Raw genomic sequence first — 18,895 nt, 5'->3', positions numbered from 1 at the left:
TCCAGCTTCCTGGTATGAACCAGGTTTGTAACCTTTACAAGTTGAGGTTTTTTTTCCATTATTTTTCCCAGAATGGAAATCTCAAAAAAGTTTGCTAATAATGCTGCAAATGTGAAGAATACTGAATGTTTTGTATCAAATATCTACAATGTACATTAGATACAAGTCCATTTGTGGAAATATTTCAAAATACTTTGGAGTATTGATTTGGTTTTTGTCAGGGCTCAGATAGTTTTTAGCATAACTCTCACTCCTTAATTCACAAAAAGAAATATCTCCACAGACTGCAGCAGAGTATCAGGAAACCTGAAACAACAATAAAACACTAAACAAAATTAAATAACTAGTTTTATTGAGCCTTTTTCAAAATAACATTTGATTTTTGTCAGAATGTCAGTACCTTGCTTTTTCTTTTTTTTTTTTTCTTCCAGAGCAGGGGAAAAAGTTTTCATGAAAAAATTTGTTAGTGTCTTGAATGGTAAAGTTAATGCTTCTCCATGTCAGATCCTAGTCTTGCTTCTTGTAGGCATACAAAAATTCAGCCACTTTTATATTAAAATTTATTACTGCAGATATTCCTCTGATGTCAGAATCACTGGAATGTGGCACTACAAGACCTCATTTACTTTGGCTTCAAAACCAAGTTTGGGAACTATGTTTAAACTTGTCTTATATATTGCTGAAAGTACTCCTTAAAAGACTGTAATGAGACCTCACGATGCTAAAACCACAAAATATAAAATGCACACAAGGCTTAAACATTGGGTAAATTTTAAGGTGAGACTGAAATACAATCTATCCCAGTCTACACTAGCTGAATAAACTGACAAATTCACTTTGCTTGAACTGCATTTAAAAGAAATTAAACATGATTCACTTATTCCAGTTCCCAGTGTGGATAGATGCAAGAGAACCAGGTAAGAAGAGAAAGCAAATTTAAAAGACAACAGCTTCCATTTCTACATAACCATAATGGTAAGAGGAAATAATAAAAAGCTGGTAAAACAAAATACCAGTGAGAGTTTCAGCTATGACAGAAGTATGTGAAAAATCACCCACCAAAAATAACATGCAGCTTGTATCTGGTAAGCCCTTCAAATAAGGGGGAGCTTGCGATAATCATGACACCATCAAAATTAAATTTGTTCCATCCAAAGAAATACCATTACTACATATACAAATGTATATTTCAAATTCAAAACTTATACATACATAAATACATATATATTAAAAAACACAACATCATAAAGGAACCTTACATCATACAAAGCTATATGAAATATTACACAAGTGTAAGAAGCTGAGTAATTGCTGGCAGGGAAATCTAATTTTGACTTTCATATTTTTGTGAATGGAATTTACATTTTATTGGCTTACCTTTTAAAATATATATTAAATGTGGTGGGTTTTGCATCAGTTCAAGATAGTGCCTAGCATGTACTAAGAAAATGCAGGTTTTGAGGGGCCGAGCTTTATGCTATAATCTCAGCTGTATTTTCTTTGACCACGCAACTAGGGAGCTGCCATTTACAACCTTCCCATTGCTAAACATACAGTAATCATTTCCACTACTGTCTGCCAAATGTTATCTAATACCTAAGTTTGATTGCTCTACTTTATTTCCTCTTATAATCAAAGGGTTAACAACCTGCCTCCATCATGAGGGCCCTCCTCTACCCTGGAACAGGATTTTGCTGTTACTCCACTCCTAGCATGGCCCAGGGCAAGGGCATCCTGAGCAACAGGGGTTATTTAGCAGCTCTGGCTGCACTGGCACACTTGCTCTTTCTCCTGGTAGAAACCTGTGAATGGTGGCATTATGCAGGCTGGAGAGCTACTAGAAAATCTCCAAATAACAACATTTTGTGCCGATCAGCAGTAGAAAAACACGCAGAGAAAAAGGATTGTTGCTTTCTCGTTCCTTGATGGACCATTCCCTCTGGGGGCTTTTTCTCTTTAGTAGGTAGCTGTGCAGCCACCAAGTAACCTCAGAGAACTTCCCTGCCCTTCAACAGGAGTGTTTTAATTTTTTTAAGCAGAGTTGTTTCTTAACAGTTCTTAGATTGGCTTATCTTGAACCAATTGTTAATTCTTATAAACATTTTAAAATGATGGTGTCAACATTCCAATAGCCAAGTCAGTCCTACAGTGTGAGTTACTATTGTCAGGTTGTTGAGCAACATTTATAAATTTAAGGATAAATACAGATTTCTTACTAAGGGTAACTGAACATCTCAATGGAGTGGGAACGTGCAGCTCAAAACAATATGAATGAGTAAAATGCTGCATATGACAGCCAGTCATTTCTCAGCAAGGACAATTTCGCTATCTTTTACTTGTAAATCTACGTAAAAAGAAAAGCACAAAACAAACACTATGGCAGAAGACCCAGATGGCTGTAAAACCCCCACAATAAGTATTATTTCTATCTGCCCTCTATCTGCTTCATATGACTAATAACTTTTGATGTTGTCAGATTATCAATCTTTCTTAAACAGAACAAAAAGGGTATGTCATTTATTGACCCAGTTTTAAAACCTTCCAAAGCTTAACAAGACTCTTATTAACTAATTAATTTTTTCAATCCATCTCTTTCTTTGGATATATTTCATCTTTAGCCTTTTACACCAGCTGCTGACTTGACTTTAAATGCCTAGATGAGAAATGCTGGCAAAGCCAAAACCAGATAGGACCTCTCAAGGCATTGCAGAGGTCCACATTTCCTCTTTTATCTACTTTTAAGTAAAATAATACATATTTTGTATATACATACACATACACACACAAGCCATATTTCTCTTGGTATTATGTGGAGATGCATTTTAACTAACTCACCAAAAGGCACATCAGTGTGGGTCAATGAAAGTAATTACTGACCTTTAAGCAAGGCACTTTTTAAATAAGAATGTAAAATACACATGTATACAAATTTCTTTTCATGTTTTCTTCCATGAACTTATAGTCCTGTCTGAAACAACTACAAGTCCTTAAGATTAAGAAATTCATTATGAAAGTTTATTTGATATTACACTTCCTATCAGTAGCTCCAGATACATCACAGAGCATAAACACTTTCTGAAGTAAGACTTTGTTGGTCTGAAACTGTTAACAATCCCATCCCCAAATCAGTGGACTCTGCTTTTAAAGTTTATTTATAATGACAAGACTCCTGCCCTACGGCTTCAGTATTTTTTTGTCATGTCATAGTACGAACTGACTTTAAACATGCATAACTACTATTCAACAATCTCATTTGAGTTTTGGGGATCACCGAACGAAAACCAACTGTCCAACAGTGGTTTCCAATTTCAGACTGGGAGCACTGGTATCTCAGTATTATTCCCAAACCAATGTATAGCATAAAAAAAAGCAATAGCATATGTTGAGCAGAATTAGCTGCAGACTCTAGAAAATCCACTAATTAAGGAGCTGACTGCTGAGCCAAATTCTACCTACACTTGTACACAGAAGATATCAGCAAAGCTTCTTCAAGTTTATGTTACTGTAACTGAAAGCAGAGGTTAGTGTAGTTGCTTGTTTCACTGCTATTTATATGTAAGGTTTTTATTTCCAACTTCCACTTAGGCTCCCTGATCTAAAACAAAATCTGCCAAAACAAAAAATTAAAACCAACAGAAACTGTTGTAAGGCCCAGAACACCTGAAGAGCCAACTTCTTATCCCACTTGGATGGGAAAGGGAGAGCACTGCTGACAGGGCTACTGACTTCAAGCAGCAGTGTGAGGATGCCATTTAGAAAGCACCCAGCATGCATACACTTCTATCTTGAAACATTACTGCCAGTAATTCTGATAATAGTCAACACTTTTCTGAAGTCCACTAAACCTATCACAAAGAAATATCACAGCAAATAGTGTGACAGTTGTGTTGTGGGGTTTTTTGTTTTGTTTTGTTTTGTTTTTTAAATAAGAAAAAGAAACAAAGCACAACTCATTAAAACAGAGACAACATCCTTCTGGCTGGGGAGCAGCTGGTAACCAACAAGCCACCGTTCCCAGAAGCGTCCTGACCTCACCATCAACAAAGAGCTTGTTTTCAGGTTCCAAAAACCCGAGTACAACAGCTCCTGTGTATGGAGAGAATTTTGTCAAAGGTACACACGAATAATTGAGAACGTATTTCAGAGCAAACTGTGAAGGAGAATGCTTCTAGTACTCAGAAGTGAGTCATCTGGCTGAACCCAGCCCTGCACTTCGGATACTCCCTGCAGGCACTTCTACCACATTAGGGATTTCTCTCTCTTCTCTCAGGCATCACTGCCATAACAGTTTCCAAATACTTAGACAATATCTTTGGTAAATTAATTTTTTTAAAATTAAGCTTCCACATTGCCACATATGGAGGTTGTCTACTGCTGCCTTCCTAACCTTCCTCAGGAATGACGCAGAATGAAGAACACTGACAGTGCTAATGGCATGAGGAGGAATAATATTTTTCCTTCAAATTAACTTTTCCACTATAAACATAAGCTTGTAATACTAATTAATGCAAAAGTATTCCAATCTGTGCCTATGCTTGAAAAAGCTTCTTCTTTTATTTCTCTGTAATTTAACTTTCAAAAATGAAAGGCTCTTTTATATGCTTCCTGTTTCCATACCTTAAAATCGGCATTTATCCTATTACCAAAGAACACTTTGAGAAATCAGAGAAAACTGAGACAAAACTAGTTAATAACGGCCAACAGCAAAAGACTCTGTAAACATACAGAACTCTTCCTTGGGAGCCTAAAAGAGGATGCGCAATTCCTGTATCTTCCTTTCCCATCAGCAAATACTGTGAAACCTGCAGACAGCTATCCCCTTAGTTCCCCCCACTCTGATATATCTTCCCTCTGTGGCCGCTGCAGATAAAGCATCAACTAACCCACTGCCACCAATGTTACTGCGTCAGTTCAAGCACCCAAGTCTGTCCTGTGAAGGTAAAATATTCCAGCCTGGGTGACGACCTGTGAAGAACCCATGCAGAGTTTTCACATTTCCTACTTCACCTTTCAGCAGATTGTTGGCCCTGATACTATTACTACAATTACAAAGTACGAAGTGAATGGAATAGGAAATGAGGAGAAGGAAGGATAGTCTCCTCCTTATAGCAGCTGAAAGCTGTCCTGAAAACTCTTCTCTATCACTATACCAAAGGCACTACACCATGATGGCCAAAGAGCTCCTTGGGACACTGTAGAGATCACTGTTATGAAGAGAAATCTTAAGACAGCCATGAGAAAAGGCAGTCAGTGTTAGTAGCCATGTTGAAAAACTAGGAATCCCACGGGGAAAAATTTGATTGTATAATTAAAGGCTGTATCACAACACACACACGGAGATGGCCTTAAAACTGTGCAAGCAATGACGTTATTTCCTTCTAATCTTTAAATGTTTGAATATGAAACCTTAGGCTTTGAAATGTTGTTTCAATCCTATATATTTATATGAGGGTGATCATATAATGAAGGACATTTGCACATAAGTTTCCACCAGATCTCTATATTGCTATTAAGGCTTTTCATTCCATTTTTAGAAATCTGTCTACTCTTCATGTAAATGACTCACAGCTGTGTATTTGTCACACAGTAGTAAATAATTCTATAAAATATGTGTGTATTTAAGTTTAGATAAGCATTGTATAAAAACATTTTAGAGAAACATACAATTATTCTATATAACGAAAATCAGTTTTAAAAATAACTACCTAAGTTCCCACAGAATTTCTGGTATCCCTCTATCAGAAGCCAAGTGGTCTTACAGCTGATAGGTACCAAAATATTAATATTTATTTAAATTGCCATATCACCAAGTAAGTAGCAATGTTAGTCTCCAACACATAAGGAAAACACCATCCTTTAATCTTCACAGCACAGTAACATCTGATTCTTCAAGACAACTGCAGCTGTATGGACTCTGATCAAAGTCAGTAAAACTACACAGGGACTCAAAGATCTGCCCATACAGATCACTTTAAAAAGAAGCAGAGTCTTCACGCCATCCTACAACTATTTCTTTGATGTGATAGATTCAGTATGTTCATTGCCAGTCTGTTGTAGAAGTTGCTTTTCTATTAAGGACTCTTAATGATACTGAGGATGAGATCAGAAGCAGCATGAGGGAAACCTTACAGTTCAGTCACCAATGCAGCACGCGATGGAAGGCTGAAGTGTGGGGGCAATATGGCCTTTAGCTGCAGATGACTGCAAATATGCTCTGCAGATTGGAAAAGAGACTTTTCAAGTATAATTAATTCTACTTGCTTTTAAAGTCACATTTCTTTTCACAGTAGCCCTGCACAACTTTCATGACAATGATAAGATCTTGGCCCTTCGAAAAAACATACAATTAGCAATCTTTTCCAAGGGCCTACAGATCAATTTATCTGTTCCGTCTACACGTAGCTTATATCAAACATGTCCTAGCAATCTTCCGCAGAGTGTAAAATAAGCCCTCATCCCTTACTGCATTCTAGCAGTGCCTTCCAACCAAACCAAAACACCTCATCAGGTCTTTTTTTCTCCTCTTTTCTGGACAGTAATCAACATTTCTTTCCAACCAACTGACCACTACCTCATTCCTGATCCACTGTCCCGCAGCAAGAGTTCAGTCTTCACCATGCTAGAGGCAAATGACAAGAAAGCCTCCAATATAAACACTATACCAAAACGACTCAAAATATTTAAAGTAAATCTTAAATTCATTCACTACAGGGAAGAAAATGTGAAAGAAAAAAAATAAGCAGAGAACTTGTAAGGAAGAAATACATGAAGAAATATGTTAGCAGCCTTTTACATACAAGGACATAGGTCAGACTTTCATACATGCAAACAAGAATCCCAATCACATAGCCTTCTACGCCAATTTAACTAAATGCATTTAAACTCACTTTTTCAGTTAAGCTGGAACTACAATGTTGGAATACCTTATATTCTACAGACCTTTACAATGAACTCCAGCAGCAGCTATCGCCTGTTTTTCATTAAACCTATGTATAGCTGAGAATGATGAAAGGAAAAAAATAGCATTTCCTAAACAACTTTTCCTGTTCACCTAAGCTTTTATAGGTCCATGTTCTAAAACTACTATTATCCTAATTCTGATTTATGAGCCCATACATTTGAAGTGAGGCTGCATCCTTCTCTAAGTGCTTGACAAATTATTAATAAAATCAAAATCCATGTCCACATTTTGTAATAAGATAGTATAAAATGCAAATACCTGATACCTATCAATGTGACCAGCTTCAATAGTTAAATCAAAGTTAACTTAAGGAACACTATTTCACATACAATTTTTGGAGGGACCTGAACGCACAATCAAGTTAGCAAGAAAACTTTCACGGAAGAGGACTGAGCACTCGGTGCTCACACAAATGAAAAGCACAACAGGAACCGTAATTTTTTGTGGGAGATGGTGCAACATTCTTTAACAAAATAATCCTGCCAAGCACTAACCTTAAAGCAATTTTCCTTCACAATTGAAAACGGATGTTTTCCCTGGACTTAAGAGCAAATCCCTGGTTTCTAGTCTATTGACTTAGATGAAGCAGAAAATTTGCACTTAGTTCCAATCATTCCATTATTTGAAGAAAAGATTTATACAGTCACTAATATGTTTCCACTTTGCACTTAGCACCATCATATTTGACTGATTTTAACTTTTTATATAAAATCTTATATAATCATTGTCATGAAGTGTCCTTTATAACACATCTCCTCATGTTTTTCTCCACATCAGGAGAGCTAAAATTTTAATTCATTTTTGACATAATCACATCACTGTATGGAACCTGGGCTGTAAGAAAGCACCAGATTCTCATGAGACTTGCAGTAACATCACAACCTGGCAGCGATGCATTGTGATGCATCCCGTCTGCTTCCTCAGAGAACGCCTCAAAACATCATACAGCTTGGGCTGTAAAATTTATTTTCCATAACACACTCCAGAGGAATCCTGCTACAACTAGAAGTCAGTCATTCGTGATGGCAGAGTTTCAATAGGCAGATCTCTTTAAAAATCTGCTGTCAGAAAACGCAGTTTAGATTTGAGCTTTCTGGGCTTTGTCTCAAAGAGGAGGGCTCTGTCGCTGCCCCTGCAGCCAGGTGGTCCAAGGGGTGGAATCCCTTCTGGTGCCTCCATCCTCCTCAGGGGTACCAGCTGCCACCAAGCACCTGATCCAGAGCTAGGCAGAGGGTATTAGATTCACCTTTTTTCTTTGTTTTGAAAACTGAAGGCTGTGCTGATACACGAAACTTAAAAATTAAGCACGTGTGGTAATTTCTTTGGCAGAGAAGTGGGTTATGCAATCCCTACCTAATGGCTCTTTCTTTGATGACTACATACAGAGAGGTGAATTAGCAGCTTGTCACATTTGTACAGAAGTAATTCCTGAGCTGATAAAAACCCAGCAAAACTTCTCTTTCTGCCTTTTCTTCTGTGAGGTTGGGCATCTTCAGCATAATTTCTAACACTACTGAACAGACCCTTATAATCACAATGCATGTAAAATGAATAGCAATTAAAAACCAAAACCTAATTTAGATTATCTTTCTGAAGTTCCCTATATACCGATAAATACTTGGTTACTACAGAGATAAAAAAATACCTTGCTTCTGTAGGCAAACTGCATTCGAGTACACCTCAACCTTGCCTTCAAGCTTAATGGAAAGCTAATTTGGGCACTTAACCACATGCTGGGGTCATCTTCTATATTGAAATAAAATAGTCAGAAAAATCTTTAATTAAAAGGCTGCAAAAAAACATCTACATTGTCCCTTTATATTGATCTTGGACCAAAGGGTCTTCTTTATCAAACCGAACGGTAACACAGGCTTGAACATAACAGCATTCTTCCAGCTTCTGTAAAAACACTGGATGAAAAAATGCACGTGCTGCAACAGAAAAAAATGAGTACTTCAGAAAGCCTCTTTAAAGCTATTTGAAGCTATTTTAAATCCAACAGGCTCAATAGCTAAGTATTTCATGTTTGTAATGTTCCCAGACACTAAAAATACAGCCAAAAAAGTGACATCGAAACACTGAAATGCCTATTTTTATATGGGTGAGCAAACAAACAACCCCCACAAACCACGAAATCTTTTAGAAAAGGCAGCTCTAATCCCGCGTGCCTGCATTTTTTGTGTCTTCGAGAGCTCCGAAGCCCAGGAATGCTGTCTACCCATCAGTCGTGCTCCCCTCGCTCCTACAAACCCACATCCCCCCTTGCCAGCAATTTCCTCAGAGGGAAGGCTGAGCCAAGCCCAAGCAGCGTGGGGCAGCCGGGCCTGTCCAAGCAGGCGCTTGCTGGGTGCACCCTGGAGGAGCGCCGGGTGTCTCCGTTTACGGCCGTGGAGCCAGCTGCGGCGCAGAGGCCCAACGCTGGTTCCGCCTGCCGCCAGCTCTGCGCTGCCTGCTCCTGCGCTCCTGGGCAGGCAGGTACACGGAGGATTAACGTCCTGTCAATAAAGCTGCACGCCCCTGACTGAGGTTCAGGAATATTTTTTTCCTGTCAACCTTAGTAACAGGCAATGAAAAATGAACTGATTTAATGGACATGATTGTATGGGGTGTTTATTCCAAAATCGTTTTCCTAAACATGCAACGAAATCTGAATTATAGCACAGTTTTAGGCAACTAATCTGTTCAAGTAAAAACCCAAGATCGATACAAACAGATAAGGTGAGAATGAGTACTGACAAAACCTTTCATTACACTTCTGGTTTATGTCCTAGTACTTCAGAGCTAATGTCCTAAATCAGCTTAAAACTGTAATCTTCAATGGTAATCCACACGTATAGCAAATATTTTAGTTTTAAAACTTAGCTCTTCCTATTTTCTTTAATTTGAGAACATTTTTCTATGCTTTCAGCACAACTCAGTATAGCACACATTCTTGCACGTAAAAGGTTTTGTAATTTTAAATTTGAAGGCATGTGCTACAGGGCTGTGAGTTAAATCTGTCTGACGTTGTAGAAACATTCATGGTTACTAAAGCTTGTGTTTGTCTGGCTAACGCCAATTCAAATAACACCCGTGGTATTCCAAAAGGTATGCATCTGATCCTGCTCTTCCTATCATGGTTTAGAAGGACAAAGTCTAACATGAAAGTACATGTCCCATTTTCCCATTAATCCTCCCTCTTACTCTCCTGTTTTTCCCAACCATCTTCTCTACATGGCCATATAATTTCTAACTTTTACCAGATTCTCTTTTTAGGACTTCAAAAATATTTTAAAAGTCTTTTGTAACTTTAAGATAAGAAAAATCATTACATTTCTCTACCCTCTAACATTGCACCGGTTGGTCTTACCAGGTATGTCCCAGATGAAATTATTGTTAGAAGGAATTGAGTGGTGAAGCAGAAACCAGGAAGTTAGGGCCAGCCAAAAATCCCCCTCCTATCTCGCTCCAGGGTCCCCGAGGAACACAGTGAAGAGTATCTTCCCTTCTTTTCCTCGAGACCTTAGGCGCTCTCATTGAGTCAGCATCAGCGTCTCTCAGTCTCTCTCTCTCACTCCCACTCCTCGATCAGCTCCCATCCAGCACAGCGCCGTCACTGAAGACACTGCTCTCGCTCTGCTGCAATCCCGTGTCCAAGCCAGTGAGCGGAGGAGGCCAGCGGAGCAGCGGAACCTCTCCTGGTTCCTGCTGAAGACTGTCTCTCCTCCCCAGCTGGGAGGCCTTAGCAAAGGCTATTTTCCTCTATCCCTATCCTTGCTTAAATGGAGAGTCAGCTGGCTTCTAGGCAGGAAGAAACTCCTTCTCAAACATACTTCACAGATGTGAGACGCAGCTATTTGGGGACATCCTAAAGCAGAAGGAAATTAAGGACAGAAAAGGCTCTGGAAATCTGACAAGCCCAACAGAGCAGTCAGGAGGAGGCAGAGGCATGGCCAGCACTCAGCAGGGTGGAAGCTGAAACAGCGAGAACAGCCCAGTGAGGAGAAAAGCTTTAACCTCAGGAGGACCCCAATGAAATCAATAGTCTCCACTGACACACAGCTTCTGTTTCCAAGGCATCAGCTGGAGTGACCTTCTTCAGATAACTGCATCGTGTATGAGGACACACGAGTGCATATATTAGATATGTGTGAATGCATTTTTTTCCTAAAGGAAAGAAAAATTTTCCCTAACTTGAAATACAAAGCAAAGAGAAACTTGGGTTCTGTTTCTGGCTCTGATATATTATAGCCTGATCTTAGGTAGGTTACTTTGTTTCTTTGTGCTTTATGTTAGCTAGTTATATAATGGGAAAAACAGTACGTTCCCTAACTTCAAAGGCTATTCTGATTATTTTAAAATAACATGAAGATGAAAAAGGCAATAATGATAAATAGTAATCCTTAGTTTGCACTTATGCAAAATCCTTCTACAGATCTAAGTACTTGATTTCAGATCAAATACAGACGTTGTTTGATGTTCATTTCTCGCAGCACAAGCACCAGCTCAAGCATCCCTTGCCTCCTACTCCCAGGTGCCTGTTCCAGCCCAGCAGTGCCCTGACAGCTGTGCTGTACAACTGCGGTTATGCTGAGCAGGGAACTGGGTATGAAAGCCAACAGGGGACACCATGGGAGGGGAGGAAGGACAGTATCTAAGACAACACCCCTGCCAAAACAAATATACATCAGTCAAGTACGAAGGTTGGTATCAAAGCTATCAATCCGTGTTACACCGCGGGTATATGAGAAATACAGCTGACTTACCTGTATAACACGTTCTGTCTGCCCTACAGTAACAAACTTGTTTCAAACCAGGTATAAATATTTCAACACAAATCTGAATAGGTCACGGAGAGACATTTCATCATCCTATAGAACGGATTTGCTAACGATGTTGGAATCTGCGTGATTGCTAGATTAAGTTCACAGATTGAATAAAACTTTTACATATTGAAGGATACAGCTTCTGTAACTGTTCTACTTTAAACATATTTTCAATGTAATTAAAAATGTTCTTAAAATAATCCCTGAAGTTGTGACAGCCCTGAGTATTGGTTTCGGCTGTTTTAATGATGCTGTACAATTAAACTGTAAGAGTGAGATCGGTATCTTCACAACACACTTATTTACACAAATACTGTAGAAATTAGAATGGGAAAAGCAGCCTTTTAAAAAATTAATACAAAGAAGGCTTCTGTCAATCTGATTTACTCAAATCCTGAGTGTACCATGAAATCCTGTTAACTGAATGGTGAAAACCTCAAGTCCCATTAAACAAATAGAAACCTTTTTTGTGAAACAACAAAATAAAATTAAACTTGAGACTGACTCCTTCCTGACAGGTGTTTCTGCTTTAAACACATCACAAAATATGAGAACTCATAGCCAAGGCTTTCAAATTACTCTTCTGGTTCCCAGCTGGACACCATCAAAGCATTTCCAGATTTCAGCAAAGACACTGTGAAACTTGCCCACTTTTAATACATACTTTTTTGGTCACCCCAAATTTAAGACACCCTGAATTACTAGTTTTCTGAATTATTTTTTTTTTGCCCATCATTCTCACGCTACTCTTAAAAGAAATCAGATTTGGTAACATGCAATTCTATAAACTCCATTAAAGTGAAAACGCGTAACCAGGACAAAAATGAGGGTTTATGATTGCTAATTGAAACAGAAGACTTCAATCAACTTTACACTTTCAGCCTGCACTATGATTTGGTGGTTGGGTTTTTGTTTTCCTTGCTTATCCCATTCACAGGTAATCACATCAGTTATGCCTCTGAGCAGGTACCATCCTATTAATGTTTTAGACAAGAGTTCTGTTTCCCAATCTATCATTTCAAAAAGGAAATCCAAGTGTTCTATGGTTACTATGATGCTTACAAAATACACTTTCTATTTTTCTTCCTGAACTTCCACTTGCTGTAAGATTTCAAATCCAGGAAAGGTCTGTCAGGAGCCCAGTTCACTGCAATAATGTAGCAAGTTGTCAAGTACTTGAGCACATTTCTACCAAATAATTAAAATACAGCCACATTACAGCTGTACGCCAATATTCGAACTTCGAAAGGCATTTGCAAGTACATACTTGCTTCTCCAAAAGAAAAAAAATTGCAGCTAACAGCACCTACCTGGTAACTATTTCATTTTATAATAATCTAGAATGAATGGAAAAGCCTGCCTTCCAATCTCATTTCAAGGGCTCCATCATAACACAAGCCAGCATCATGCCAATAGCACTTTTGGGAATAAGACACTGCTACTGACATAACCCGTTACAATGATTACAGATACATTAAGGCAGTGAAGAAATTCATGACATGCTTCTGGCATCACTGTGGCACTGAATGTGCTAGGCTATTTGTCAGGTCCTGCTTAAGCAGAAACTATAAATGACTAAAAGTGATCATTTCAATTCTTATACAGGCTGGTAGAAAAATCTCCAAGTTTACCAGTTTAATGCTCACCCACCCATTTACTCGTACATTAGTATGCAAGTGTGCAGGGATAAAATGAACATGTCTTTGATGAACATTTAGGTGACACACGATCTCAGCTAATAAAATATTTAGCACTGCACTCCCCCATATTATAAGAAACTTCTGTTCCCCAGCAAACATAACATGGTGACCACACAGCCAGACTCTTACTAAATGCAGGACTGTGCTTACCTCCACTCCCTGCTCTGTGCAGTCTGTTCTAGATTATAATACTACACACTAGCTCCATGTAGGATCAAGATCAGCAGAGTTGGGAGAAGCTATTCAGACCACTATATTTGGTACTTTATTTCACTTGGTCTATTCTGGAATATTCAGTGAAATTAAGGATTCACAATTTATGAGTTTTCCCCATTACCAAAATGTAGTTATTATTGTCTTCGTAACAGATATCTAACACCCCAAGACTATTATGAAAACTTTCTCCCCACAGTAGAGCTTGATGTTTTCTAATTAAAATAATATTAAAAAAAAAAAATCCCATTTAACTGATCTGTATAAAACCAGGAAAAATAATGTTAGCATACCTGAGGTATACAGTTGAAATCTCAGATTAGTTTAAAACCTTTCCCTTGATGCACTCTCTCCCACTGCCATTACACACTAACTATTCTCTTAGTACTGGACAGATGAAGTCTCCTATTTAACCCTCCAAAGCTGAGCAGGGTGAGCCCACATCTTCCTCAGCACTCTCACTGCGGGTGTGCCTGTACAAGCACTGTTTGCAAGAGCCACAAGGCCTGTGGACAGCATCCCTCCCAGAGCTCCTGGCAGCGCTCAGGAGATGTGTAATGCTTTTGGTTTACAGTCTATGTTTATTTCACCCACACACATTTTTAGTTTGCACTGAAAATGCTATGAATGGCTCTGTAGCTGGGAGTGTCTAATGTAGGTGTGTACAGTGCTCCGCTCACCCAAACCTACGTGTGGTGGTGGACGCTTCCCAGCTTCCTCTGCACAGCTAACAAGTGCACAATTGATCTGCTGCTGACAGTACTGATGAAGGCAGAGAAGCTCGAGTTACTCTTCAGGGTCATTAAAAAACTTCTTCAAAAACCAGTTCAAATATTTTCTATATGTTCATCTATCACTGACTTCTGGTGGTTTTCCATGCTTTATTTCACAACAAGTTATCACCAAGTTTTCTCTGCTTTCCCATAGCAGTGCAGAGCAGCAGTGTCTGGACCTGCATTCAAAGGAAGAACATTGCTAAGTGTAATTCACTGTGGCTCAGTTACCATCACCCATTTTACCTTACTCACTGCAATTACATCCTCAGAGAATAGAAATGGAGGAAAACAGAACAGCAGTTAGAATATAACCAATTTGTATTTGCTGCAGTTTAGATGTCTACCTTTCAGGAGTTCATGTTGGTGTGAATGTGGGTATTTTCTCCACCCTTAGGGGTTATTTTCTCTGGTTTTTTTTTTTTTTTTTGCTGGGGGGCTGGGTTTGGTATTTGTTTCTTTCTGAGGTTTTGTGTGTGTGTTGTTTTGGTTTTTTAAACAGTAAAACCTTCAATGTCAAAGGGACACATATATATATATGTATATAAACTGTACTTGTGTTTTTAACATTTGTACTAATTCATTGAGGTTTAAAGTTCTATTTCTGCATCCTACACCACTACTTTCAGAGTGAGTTAATGCTTTAATGGGAGAAACAGAACTACAATCAAGCAACAATTATCTTAGTGGCTCCATATAGATGGGCCAGCTGTCTAGAGCACGTATCAGCCATGTATTCCTTCAGATACATGCATCCAGTTTGTGAACAAATCAATAGACAGGGCTCTGAACCATCACTCAAAGAGAAATGAGAATATTTTGATTTGGCATAGGAAAAAAGTCACTTTCACTGCTACAGCTCCAACACTTGTATTTCTTGTCCAAGTGTTACAAAAGTGAGAAGTGCTTTTATACAGGATGCAAGGATACCTTACCCTTGGCTCAAAGTATATATAGTTTTGAAGTCAATATGAATGTCTGGAACAAGGAATTTTTTGCTAGTCTAAGAAAATATTTACAGGCCTGCAAGCAGTTTCTAAATGAGCCTCATGCCGCCAGTCTAAAGGAAGGCAAAAATCCAGGCCAAAGTCGAAAGCTGTCTAATGTCATCCACAAATACGTCAGAAACTTTTAGAAAATAATTGGCCTAATGCCAAGAAACATACATGCAATGTTTTGTAGGCTCAAACTTCAAAATAAATGCATAAAACTGTAGTGCTGAAACACTGAATCCACCTCACTGGAACCTTCAAAGGAATTTAAAAGAACTGGATCACAAACTCCTGTTCAGTCTCAATGCAATTTGGTGTCGGATGTCTTAGAAAAAGAAGTCCTTCCTCAGACCTCTCAGAAAATGTCAAATCTCTCCTTCTACCCTAAAACAAGAAAAAAAAAAAAGCTGAGGCACAAGAAAAAAAGCTAAGGCAATAGAAAGTCTTCACACTTTCCTCTTTCAGTATCTTTTGTTGCCCTTAGAGATTGAATTTCTAACTTCTCCCCTTTAGACCTATCTGTATAGCAAATGTTCTTCCATTAATCAATTTTGTATGGAAGTATACTATACAAATGAACTGAAGTAAGGTAAAATGTGTATAAGTTAGATTTTAAGACTAATGAATAGATTGATTTCTTTCAAATTATCAAATGTGTTACAGAATAAATATCTTAGTATACCAAAATGAAATACTGATAATCAAAACAGACTCCTGAGAAGGAAATGTATGGACTGTCTACCTAAATCTGATGACATTCAGTATTTAGAAAGATCCATACCTATTCTGATATTGAAAGCACAGAAACTAAAACTCAAAAAAAAAAAAAAAAAAACAACTGCAGATTTCTAACAGCTGGCATTAAAAGTCAGATTTTCTGTCACAAATTCAGTCCTAATGAGAACTGCAACAAGGGGAAGTCTCTGTCGCATACAAAAATAGATAAACACTCAGTCTCCCAACTCCAATGCTTAGGTATTAGTGTCCATAGCAACACAGCACTGTTCATTTTATTTATTAAATACAAAACAGGAAATTTAAAACCCTGATCCCCAGTATCCATTCACATGCAGAGATTTTGTATGGTATGGTGGAGGGAAAGAGACAAACTATAGCTTGTATCAAGTACAGCTCCTAACCTTTTTAATACTCCCCATAGAAGATGCTCCAATAGCACAGCTGTGAAAGCAATAAGAAGAAAATCAAATCACATAAAGAACAATCATCTAGTGCATATATACAAAGATAAGCACAGACAGTCCTGAGTTCAGGCTTTGACTGCAGCGCCTGCAAGCCAGACTCGACCCAGCATCCAGGCTGGTGTGGTGCTGCCCTGCACCTTTTGCTCCCTGGCTTCGGGGGAATGCAGCTATCTCTGCCCACAGACTGCTCTGCACCAGCCTCTGCAGGAGCCGCTGACATCTGACATAATTCCAGCTGGTTTAATCGCTTTGTCTAAAAGTAATTCAAGTGTTCCTAGAAAGAACTTATCACACTGTTGAAAACCAAACACTTTATTGACCTACAGCTCCTAAGATTGCACCGAATTGAAACATCATTAGTGTTTTACCTCCAGATAGTGTCCTCTCTGAAGATGCGCTGTATGCTATATCATAAAGAAAGGAGTCAGAAATCAATGTTAAGTAATGTCTTGGATTTTCAGGATCACAATATTTTCCAGATAAAGAAAAATTTTTACTGAAAAAGGCTCAAAAAGGAACAGTGATTAATGACCAACTCCGAAGAGCCAACATCTTTTAATCGTATGTCTGGACTTTCAGTCTCCTCTGAGGAGGCTGAGTTCCACTCGGGTAAGACTGCAAAGCAGCTGGGCTAACGGGACTATTCTAAGTGGATGTCAAATGCCAAGAACCTAAAGCTTGCTTTCTAAATTGTATCAGTTCCAAAATCAAGGGGGTAAAACATATTGGGCAAAACCATGATATAGGATCAGATTTTTGTCAGCAAGCTTAGCATGTAGGACAGAAGCAAGTGAGGCTTATTGAAAATGTCTAATTAAGTAGCAAGAAAAAGACATGAAAGGTTTTCCAGGATCTAAACGCTATTCTGCACAAATGAGCTTAATAGTACTGAACAGCCAGTAACAGACCCAACATTTGTAAGCGATCTTCTGTTTTGCGCTTAACAGTTCCAGTCCCAAGTCTGCCTTTTACTATGTCAGTAGTCTGTGGACAAAGACCCTTCTCACCATTACTGTACTGGGGACAGACAAAACCGGTCACAGGGTGAGTATTTATTAGTAGTAGCTGGCAGCACCTAGCAGTACTTTATAACTGAACTTTGCAGAGTTCTTGTTCCTTTTAATCTTAACTCCATTCATTTCAATGTTGTTAAAGAAAACCACAGTAGAGCCATGCTAAAAATCAAACATGAGGATCGCTACTAGGATAACATTGCAGGAGAAAGGGGATTATGAGGAGCAGTGTTCTCAGCAAGCCTAGCAGCTCCAGCCTCCCCAGGGAGATACAGCTGTAGCATTTTGAAGCTAATGCCCTCTGTCAGGAGCTGCAGCAGCGGAGAGGCCTGCACACAGCCATTTCTGCCACTTCTGCTCACTGCAAGAAGCCTTTAGCATGACAAGACAGGGAGAGAGGAATATCAACAAAGCCGATGTGAAAATAAATGTTGTTTGAAAAAGCACAGGGACATAGAGAAGTAGAACACTCATAAAACATAGTGTTTTAATTTTGCTTGGTAATGACTACAATGTACAGTATCTTGGCTAATTCAGTCAGTATACTTTGTCGAGGAGAGTTACCTAACCCCATTCGCAAGTCTTCAAAGGAGAAATGCTTCCATGGTGGCATAGTCTTAACTCACTCTGAAGTGTTAAGATTTACAGCACACAGTCTTAAAATTTTGGGGGTAGGTGGAATAGTTATAGAAGCCTATTACTGCTACTACTTCAGAAAGCCCGTCAATCTAGAATGTCCCCCAAAAGGGTACCGATATGTCAATCTGCTTTCCAGAGAGCTCCTACCTATTTCTCAAATTATCTGGGTCGTTAAATAGCAGTGCAGGATTTGTTTAGAATAATGTTGATATTGTACACATTGTGTTCATGTATTACATTGCACAGTGCAGCATCTGAATAAAAGACATAAAAAGTAGAGCATCCTTGTCTGTTCTCCATTTTGCTTTGAGAAGAGGCAAGACAATTCCTTATCTACTACCTTTTTTATTTACAGTCCAATTTTCTGCTAATGCATTCTGAAAGAGTCCCATTCTTACGAGCCTTATCTACTTTTGCCTTGCGTCTCTAAGGCATTCGCAATAAAGCCCCAATGTGCATTGTTACAACAGCTATCTGCTAATTATGATACTGAATTTATTATACAGCAATATGAAAGTCAGACAATACTCAATATTACCAGTAAATGGAAAAAATGTTTACTGTATTTGTATTACCCAAAGATATTTGCAGATCTTT

The 18,895-nt window shown here is 38.6% G+C and overlaps 1 protein-coding gene across 3 annotated transcripts in view; it reads right to left on the bottom strand.

Annotated features, from left to right (window-relative positions):
* BMPR2 (bone morphogenetic protein receptor type 2) overlaps positions 1-18,895 on the bottom strand; it is a 112,804-nt gene that overhangs the window by 29,119 nt on the left and 64,790 nt on the right. The window lies entirely within an intron of this gene.

Source organism: Aquila chrysaetos, chromosome 6, assembly GCF_900496995.4.
Source record: "Aquila chrysaetos chrysaetos chromosome 6, bAquChr1.4, whole genome shotgun sequence".
Lineage (NCBI taxonomy): Eukaryota > Metazoa > Chordata > Aves > Accipitriformes > Accipitridae > Aquila > Aquila chrysaetos.
The sequence above is the reverse complement of the archived record's forward strand: the minus strand, read 5'-3'. Positions and strand labels throughout refer to the sequence as shown.